This window comes from Marmota flaviventris, chromosome 2, assembly GCF_047511675.1.
Source record: "Marmota flaviventris isolate mMarFla1 chromosome 2, mMarFla1.hap1, whole genome shotgun sequence".
NCBI classification, from domain to species: Eukaryota; Metazoa; Chordata; class Mammalia; order Rodentia; family Sciuridae; genus Marmota; species Marmota flaviventris.
In genome coordinates this window covers 141899827-141909377 of record NC_092499.1, presented here as the reverse complement: position 1 = coordinate 141909377, position 9551 = coordinate 141899827, and the positions used below count along the sequence as shown (strand labels likewise).

The following is a 9551-nucleotide window of genomic DNA, read 5'->3' as shown; positions in this document are numbered from 1 at the left end:
TTTTGATATTGGGCTTCCAGGCCCTGACCAGTATCCCAAGATGGAGGCTGCCGCTTGAGATGGCTATGGCGTTGGCTGCTAGTTGGTTCACTTTTGAAGACATCACTTTTCTCCTCTCCAAGTCATCTCAGTAGTGGCTATGCTCTCATATGTCACATGTTTCATTGCCATAAAGTGGGCCTGGCTGGAGTTAGTCTACAGTTGGTAGGTGGAGATTAACAGGCAGAGGACCCTGGGGTGAGGCTGACAAGCTGATATCTCCAATTGGAGTACTGCCAGGGTGAGAGTGGCCGGTGGTGTGCTAGAAAAACTTTTTGGAAAGCAGCTCATGATGAATACTACTGACTTCACTGGAAATGGACTGGGGCATCAGAAGGACTCACTAGAAAGCTGCCAGGAAGCGACCTGTGGGGTAAGCTGCTGGATATTCTGGGAAACTGGCTAAGGTTTCCGTGGAACTTGCTAAGAAGGGTTCCTTGAGGGTGCCTCTGAAAACTTCTGGGCATGAGCTCTACTGGGTATGTCTTATGCCAAATGTGTAGTGTGAGATAAAGACATAAAGAAATCACACCAGAACCGGAAAGAAGCTATTTTTCTTGGCAGCATCTGTCCTGAAACCTTCACTAGCAAAGGAAAAATGTTTACAAAACCTGTCTCCAGTGTCCTGAGCAGGGCAAGGAGCCAGGAGACTAAAAATTGGTATCTGCAACAGCGTCCATGTTAAAACTTTCCTCCTTCTCATTTTTATTGTTCCTAGGCTAAAGTCTTAAGTGTTCCATACATGTTTGTTGGATAAATGTATAAACAGATAAACACTTGGACCCTTGCATTATCCTGTAGCTGTCATTAGTGTTTTCTTGGCAGCCTACTTCCCACGAGGCAATGGTATGGTTGAACTTTTTGGTCCCTTTGTATTTGGGTTCAGCCAATAAATTATGAATGAAAGTGAGGCGAGCTCAGAAATGTATTGGTAAATGTATAAAAACTGGGTGATTCAGGGGAGTGAGGGGTGAGGGGATCTTTATTTGTAGTACTTACTTATTTCTACAATGCAAATACTCCCCCCATGGTTTCTTTCAAATTACCAATATAACCCAGAGTTGGGAAGAGATGCACACATTTGGCTTTTGCAAGCTAGTATTACCTATCTGTACTTTACCACACCACATTAGTGCCAAAATATTTAATTACTGGTGCAGATCCTCTAGAACTTTCTTTCCTCTTTGTCACACAAATTGTCAAAATTTAAGATAGTAGCACCTCCATCAGGCTGGATCTCTGTGTGAACATAGTGAGCAGAATTTCCTTCCTCCAGGTAATGAACAAATTATATGAATGAGAAATAAGCATTTGTTTTAGTAATAAGAATTCTGGGGTCATTTGTCTCTTTAGCATACCCTAGTCTAACCTGACTGATAACCTCTTAACTGGTTTGATTGAAGTATTTTATACTCTTTCTAAATTGTCTTTTATGCCACTCGCAGATCTGTAATCATGTTTTCTTCTTATTTCACGTCTAATGAAAATATTTAATGATCTGTCTCCTCCCCTATACAAAATATAAAGTTCCAACTTTTTAGCAGAGCAAAGTTCTCCAAATGTGTTCTTATACTGTGTTTTATTTTACTGCTCACCATTTCTTTGTATAAACCTGCCATTCCTCAGCCTTTCTGCTATTCTTCCCATGCTTCACCTCATCTCTATCAGCACTTTGCATAGTCATTTGAACATGAAATGTTCGTTCATTATTCTGTTTATCTCTACTTATCTCAATCCAATGATTCTGATTTCAAAGGCAATATACATACATAATTACACAAGCACCTAGAGAGAAAATGTTCTCTTTAATCTCAAATAAGTGCAGGGTACAAAGGTGTTTGCTAAGTAGGAAAAATCCTTTTCCTTATGAACCATGAATATGTATTAAACACACACAAACACACACACACACACACACACATTGTAAAACTTAGAGATAAGAAAGGCACAGTCGAGATAGAACTGACAAAAGAGAAAGAAATGAAAAGGAAAGAGACAAGATAGAGCAGGACCATTAGTCAAAGAAAACCCAAAGACTAGGAACAGTGATAATCAGCAAGAAGCAAATTCACCGAAAGTACCAAAAACCAGTGCCTGACAACAGTCTGCAGTAGACTGAAGAAGCATTGACAGGGAGGTACAGTGCCAGCTTGAGTCAAGCAAAACAAGCTACTAGCAGCTCTCTGGGAAAAGGTCGCCTTGTCTAGTTCTCATTCTTTTATGAGGGGTAGGTATTATTTCCATTCTTCTATTTAGAAATTAAAACTTAAAGGCATTAAGGAGTATGCTTCACAGCTAAGGAGCTACAGTTCTTCGCTTCCCATCACTCTTCCTTCTTTGGAGTGTAGTTCATCAAGCGCACCCTCCTCCACAATGCCCTCCCAGAGGATGAATCCTGATTGGTTAAACCAATCCAGACCAGGCCATCCCGTGGCCATGATTGGTTAAGAGCTAAACACGTCACCCATTTCTAAAGGAAACCCAGGAGTCCGTTGCTTTGAAGCTCCTGGGAAGGTGGTTCTTTACGAAAATACAGACTGTGGAAGAAGAGATGAGCTCTCCTTCTAGTGAGTGATATTCTGGGTAGCTTTACATGTACAACTGCTGTAATGTCTGGCTTTGGTCTGAAAACATTGAAAGCACTAAAGATGGCAAAGATAAAGATCAGAGAGACTGGGAATCTGTAATGACTTCTTGAAAGTGAAAAATTGACCACAAAACCACCATTTCTCCCAGCATCTTACTGTGAAATAATAATATTTTCCTGTGTGAAGCATTTGAGTTAAGGATTTTGCATTTTGTGTACCCTCAATTGCCCTAAATAGTAAAGCAAGAATTTAAATCCACTTTTATGGGGTTCCAAAGCTTATACTTTATACATATTTTACCCACGTAGGCATTACTGGATGTCTACATGAAGACAAGGTTAAATTTTCTTACAAGCTGCTTCATTTTATTAGACAAAGATATATTTTAGAAATAGATATTTAAAGAGAAAAAGATCTCATAACTTAAAAGAATGACCTTTAAGATTCTCTCATTGAAAATGAATTTCTCTTCAGTCTTTAAGATACCTGTTATTATACATTATCTTCAAGTCAAATGCAGTCGTTCTTGGAATACTTCTCGGTCTCCATACAATGGCGTTAGTGAATTTCAGATATTTAGTAAATACTGTGAAGTATGTCAGCTACATGAAAGATAATTGTGATAGGATGTCAGGGTAACTGACTAACCTATTATAATGATTTGCAGTGATAATTTATTTTCTGCATTCCCTCAATTACTCTCTGCCCTTAGTAATAATTCAGATGACAGAATTAGAGTGTAATGATGTAATATATACGTCCACGTGGATGACTTGAGGTATTTGAATGGTTAAGAGCCACTATGATTATGAAAGAAAGATATAATGAATGTAATAAGCAATGTGAAATTGAGTTTATAACTGTTTCAGGGCTCTAAAATACACAGGTGGTTAAAAAAAAAAGTCTCAGAATTCAGAATTTAAAAGATCCAGTCCTCTTAGACAACAAGATCTCTAATCTTAAATTTGAACCCTGGAGGTTCTCTTTGTCAAAAACGTGGTCACACTATAGGAAAGAAGCACTAATCATGGAACATAAACTTATTTCTCAAAAGCAATACACAGTTAAAGGTATCCAAGATACAGACGTTAAAATAATCGGGAGATGATAACTAATTAGTGATAAAGCAGAAGCATTATAAATGGATAATGAAATCAACCGGGCTCATTCAGTAGTCCTTTAAAACTCATGACTTGTGGGCATCCTCCAGATGGCTTTCTTAAGGTGACACGGTGATTGAAATGATCTTGGAAGTAATAAGTTCATACTGTGTTATGAGGTGAAGGAGAACACATTTTTAGGTAGAAATGACAAGCAAAATTAGGAAGAAAGAATGACCAATCTATATATTGGCAGCATTTCAGTAGGACTGTCACTGAGCATAATTTGGGGGCATTAAGACGAATGAGGCTGGTAACATGCTGATGAGATACAGTGACATGCCCTGGGAATCTAGGAATAGGACATTCACAATTAAAATGTTATACTACCTTTCACCTAAGAAGTGACTGAATATGAGTGGAAAGAGCCCTGGAATTAGAATCTGAAGACTTGGGGTTAAATTAAGCCTACTGCACACTTAACCAGATCCTCTTCATTTAAAAATCAAGAGAATGTTATCACTTAATTTGCATCCCAAATTAAATGAGATAAGTTATGTTGAAAGACCTAACTTAGTTCTTTGCACAGAGAGGGCTCCATGAGTGTTCCTTCTTGAAAGTTATCCAAAATTAAAGCATGAACAGCTCCAAAGCGGCTATTTCTGACTTATTTCTTGTTAAGTCACTATAAATAAAGGTCAGAACCAACTAGAAAGTCAGCCAGTCAGCAATATATCAGTGAGGATTTATTGCAGGGCCAGGAAGCATATTGCCCATTCAGGTGAATGTCTTTCCTCTTAAATCAGTTCTTTTGAGTGTTCAGATGAATAAATCTCAACTGTCCTGAATTGAGGGAGTCCTCCAAGGCAAACACTCTCTATAGGGTCCTTCCCTTAGCACCAAGCTATCCACAAATTCTCCCACAGAGCTTCCTTTGCTATGCCCTTGGTGGGTAACAGGTGGCACTGTTGTCGATGGTCTATAAAAATCCTATAAAAGGATTTCCTGTGGAAAGGCTCTCTATCTCAAAGTTTGGACTGAGCAGGATCCAGCACTGTAATCAAGCTGACATCGCAATTTGTCTTCTTCCAACCACTGTAATTCCTCTCCTTGCCCACAAAGCGTTGTGGCCCAATTGCTTTCAAAGATCTCAGGAAATGCCCTGTGAACAAATTAAAGAGAAGGCATGAATAACTGCTAATTAGCTATGCACCACACAGCACATTGCCAAGTTCTTCTGTGGCCACAAAGAGGAAATATTGGAAATGATCAAGGGAGACTGAGTGTACACCCCCTAACCCCAGCGGCTGCAGCAGTGGAAAGAGGCATTTGGCAGTGTGGAGCAGGATATCAAAGGATCATGAATGTGAACATGCTAGGGAAAAAGCTCCCAACCTCAATTTCCTCATCTATGAAATCAGCATACTCACTTATCCCAATTTTCTCAAGAACAGAGAGAAATTTAACATGTCTTTGGTTAGTGTATACTCTGGAGAAATTATGTTTTTAAAAACTACCTAAAACTAGTGGCTAGAAGTACCACGTCTGGAATCCCATTTACCAGATTGATGACAGAAGACAAGTTATTAATCAAAATCCCCAATTATGGTCTTCCTCATCTGTAAGACCATAGAGGAACAGAAAGAATTAAATAAGACTGACTGGTAAGTCTACTGGTGGAGTGCAAGGCTCATTATAGACAGTTCAGAAATGTTAGCGCTTTGTTATTGGTCTCCACTGGGTGCTCTCTCATTTATCAATGTCCTTGTAAAATAAAGTGTCCAGAACAGTGGAGGATGTGTGCACAGGTGCTTCATGAACTAAAGGGCCATAAAATACATGGAAATGTATGGTATATATTTTTGTTCTTATTGCATGGTCACCAGGGCTTCTCTCACTCCTTTTCTTCACTTACACTGGTCATTGTGGTATTTTGAGTTTCTTCTGTATCCTAAGTAGTAATTTTATTGGTTCAAGCCTGACTCAGAGAGAAGCTTTTACAAACATCAGTAAGTCAAAATATTACCATATTTCCCAGTGTCTGTTTATGAGCTGTTTATTCATTTCCATCAGGCTGTATGCCAGAGAGAGAGTTGGAGGAGAGATAAGTGAAAGGGTAGAGCTACCAGACTTTCTCTTCTTTCATGGCAAAATTTATTCACATATATCAGCCAAGAAGCAATTTATATACATTTTACATATCAATGGGACTATAAAACTAATTATAGGCAATTAAAAACATATCACAAAGCAGCAACAAAACAATAGTACTGTGTAATCATCCAAAGCCATCAATCATTCATCAAAGCCATGCCTTTGGGTGGTAATTCACAGACAAGAGGACAGGCAGAGCCAGGGCTATATTGGAAACTAGTTTAAGAGCTTGAAGCTCGAAAGAACGAATTGTAAAATTTTAAGAAATTTGGAAGTTGGTTGACTTCATGGTAGTGCCTTGAAATTGGCCATAGTGGGGTATTTATACCACAGAAATTGGCAAATGCTACTCCCCGCACTTTTGTAACTTTTTCTTGTTTATCTTAAACCCCCTTGTTTCCTGTATATATCTTTTCTATCTTCGATCCAAAGACAAAGTTTGCCTAACTATTGAGTTTGGTATGGCATTTGGAAGTTTTGCTATCTCCATATCGTCTTGGAATAATTAAAATAATCAATAATCTCAGGAAGAAATCTTTAGATATTGTTTTGAACATATCTATGCTCACATACCTTGTGGCCAAAAACTAAGTTCTAATGCAGACTGTAATAGACAGCTCATACTAGATGTTATGATTTAGATATGAGGTGTCTTCCCAAAACTCATGTGTGAGACAATGCAAAATTTTCCAGAGGTTAAATGATTAGATTATGGGAGTTGTGACATAATCAGTAGATTAATACACTGATATTAACTGGGTGGTAACTGTAAGGCAGGTAGGGTTTTGCTGGAAGAAGTAGGTCACTGGGGTGCACCTTTGGGGTTTATATTTTGTCTGTGATGAGCAGAGTGCTCTCTTCACCCCTCTACACCCGCCCCTGCTTCCTGTTTGCCATGTCTGGAGTAGCTTTCCTCTGCCATGTCCTCCCACCATGATGTTCTGCCTTACCACTGATCCAGAGCTGTGGAATCAGCCAACCATAGATAGATCCTCTGAAACCGTGAGCCAAATAAGCTTTTCCTCTTCTATGTTGTTCTTCTCAGATCTTTTGGTCACAGTGATGGAAAAAACTAAAACAGAAATTGGTACTGAGAAGTGGGTTTGCTGCAAAATGTAACAGAGTCAGAGTCCCTGCAAGCTTCCCCTGAGAGGGAAGATATGAGAAGTAAGCCAAAGCTGTTATAGAGATCTCTGCCAGTCATGTGGGATATCTGCTGAGGAAAGCTACAAGCAAAACCAAGCCAAGAGTGAGGCCATGTGAGCTGCAACCAATAAGGTGGAGCTACACAAGACCTTTGGAGAGAATATCACAATGATATGTGCCCCAGATGTTGGATGTGGAGCTATTGGACTTGTTTGCTCAGCTAAATTTTGGTCTTGCTTTGGTTCCATCCTTTTTTGTTTTCCATGTGCCTACTTCTCCCATTTGGAATGGAAATGTTTGCTCTGTGTCATTATGTATTGGATAAACACATCTTGCTTTTGATCTTTACTCTCATAATTAAGAGTTTGCTTTGAGACTCAGATGAGATTTTGGACTTGGACCGTTGAGCACTGCTAGAACTCTTAAGACTATGGGGACTCTTGGAAATGCAAGATGTATTTTGCACTGTGAGATGGGCATATGCTTTGGGGGAATGGGGTGGAATATTATGGTCTAGATATCAGGTGTTCCCCAAAATCTCACGTGTGAGACAATTCAAGAATTTTCAGAGATGAATGATTAGAGTATAAGAGGTATAACCTAATAAATGAAATAATTTACTGATATGAATTAACTAGGTGGTAACTGTAGGGAGGTAAGGTGTGACTGGAGGAAGTGTGACAGTAAGGTGTTCCTTTGGAGTTTATATTTTGTCCTCCCCCCACCCCCCACTTCCTGTTTGTCATGTCCTGAGAAATTTTCCTCTGCTTGCCCTTCTCTCTCACCTCAGGTGCCTAAGGAGCGAGTCGACCAGAATGGAACTTCTGAAACCATGAGCCAAAATAAATTTTACTCCTTTAAGTTGTTCTTTTCAGGTCTTTGGGTCACAGCAACAACAACAACAACAACAACAACAACAAAAAACTAACTAAAATGGTGTGATACTATGGTAATTGTGTAGGCTTTGAATAATTGCAATCTCAATTATTGGAGTGGCAATCTCTTCAAGTCTTCTCTGGCATAAATTTTAGGTAGGTTAACCAGAGACTAAGGCATATATTATAGTGGAAAATATAAAGTAAAATTTCCTGAAGGCCCATGGAAGAATCTTCAACTTCCTGGTTGGGGAAGTGTAAGGGTAGATGTGAGGAATGGAGTGATGTTGAAGTTAGGTCCATGAGGGCTCCACCACCCTCCATCCAAGGCAGGAGGAAGATGTCTGTGGATGACATACTGCTGATCAAAGAGAAAAACAAGCAAGGCAGTTCTGAACTAGCATCAAAATGGGTGGCTCATAGATAAACTTTGGGGGAAAGATATAAGAAAATCAAGCATTTTCTAACTGCAAAAATAGTGCAGAGTAGAAATTGAACTCAGCCACAGCTGGCATCTTGCACTGGCTGTAACAGGTCGATTCTGTCACTATTTTCATAGGTACCACACAACTGGTTAGACTCTGGTCTGTTGTCCTGTTTACAGGAACTAAGCCAGGAACTAAGCTCTAGATATCATGAGAGCTACTCCCAAACCCAAAACTACTTTGACATCTAGCAAAGTCATCGTAGCACCCAGAACCACAAAAACTCTGTTACCACAACACCAAGATATTCAGTTTTCCTTTGCAGAATTCATTCCATACTACTAAAAGTGTGAAAAGATCTTGCCTATGGCCAGTCATGGTGGTGCATGCCTGTAATCCCAGCTACTCAGGAGGCTGTCAGGAGGAGCTCAAGTAGAGCTCTCAATGTAGAGAGACCCTATCTCAAAATAAATAAAAAATAATAATTTTTAGAAAGTATAAAGCTTTTCCTTGAAGAATTGTATCCTTATTTACCTTTTTTTGGTAAAATTTTTAAATACATATATTTTGTAATTTTTGTACTTACCCATTTTCCTTATCACCAGGAGAATTCATTTTGGTGCTATCTAATCAAGTTCATGCAAACGTCACATTGAGGAACATTTTTCTTAGTTTTGGCACTGCTTTCTTAATGACAGAAGGTCAGACTCAAGAATACCAAAGTATCAAGAACCAGAAAGGCAGAAGAAAAAATGTGTAGTGCAAAGAAAAGCGTAGGGTAAGCAGGGTTCCTGCTTTACAAGTGGAGATTTAAGAACACATTATTGGGCTAGATAACTGGAGGTAATAAGAAGATTTAAAGGAACCACGGATCATTGAAGTGCTTTATCATTTTGATAAGTATGCTAAAATACACTTTTTATGATGAATACTTGACCCTGGAAATCCTAAATAGAATTGCATTTAATAACAGCAAATGACATATTGTTAGTTGGGCTCTGGAAGACAGTAATTTCAAAGTAATTACAGAGTTATACAGAACAAGATGTCAGTGTAACCCTTTATTCCAGCTCCTAATATCTCTTCATGTTTCAAGAAGACAAGTACTGTCTGTCTGAGACAGGAATATAGCCTTCATATCTTGTGAGTTCTAGTTTGTGATTCTGTGAGCTGTTACACAGAGCTTCATGTTTGCAAACCCCTTTATAATCAATTATTAATCTC

The 9551-nt window shown here is 38.9% G+C and overlaps 1 long non-coding RNA gene across 3 annotated transcripts in view; it reads left to right on the top strand.

Annotated features, from left to right (window-relative positions):
- The first annotated feature begins 231 nt into the window (after positions 1-231).
- LOC139704745 (uncharacterized) overlaps positions 232-9551 on the top strand; it is a 94131-nt gene continuing 84811 nt past the window's right edge. For all 3 annotated transcript variants that reach the window (XR_011706722.1, XR_011706721.1, XR_011706720.1), the window contains exon 1: positions 232-412. This is a non-coding gene — a long non-coding RNA (uncharacterized lncRNA). The remainder of the gene's footprint in view (positions 413-9551) is intronic.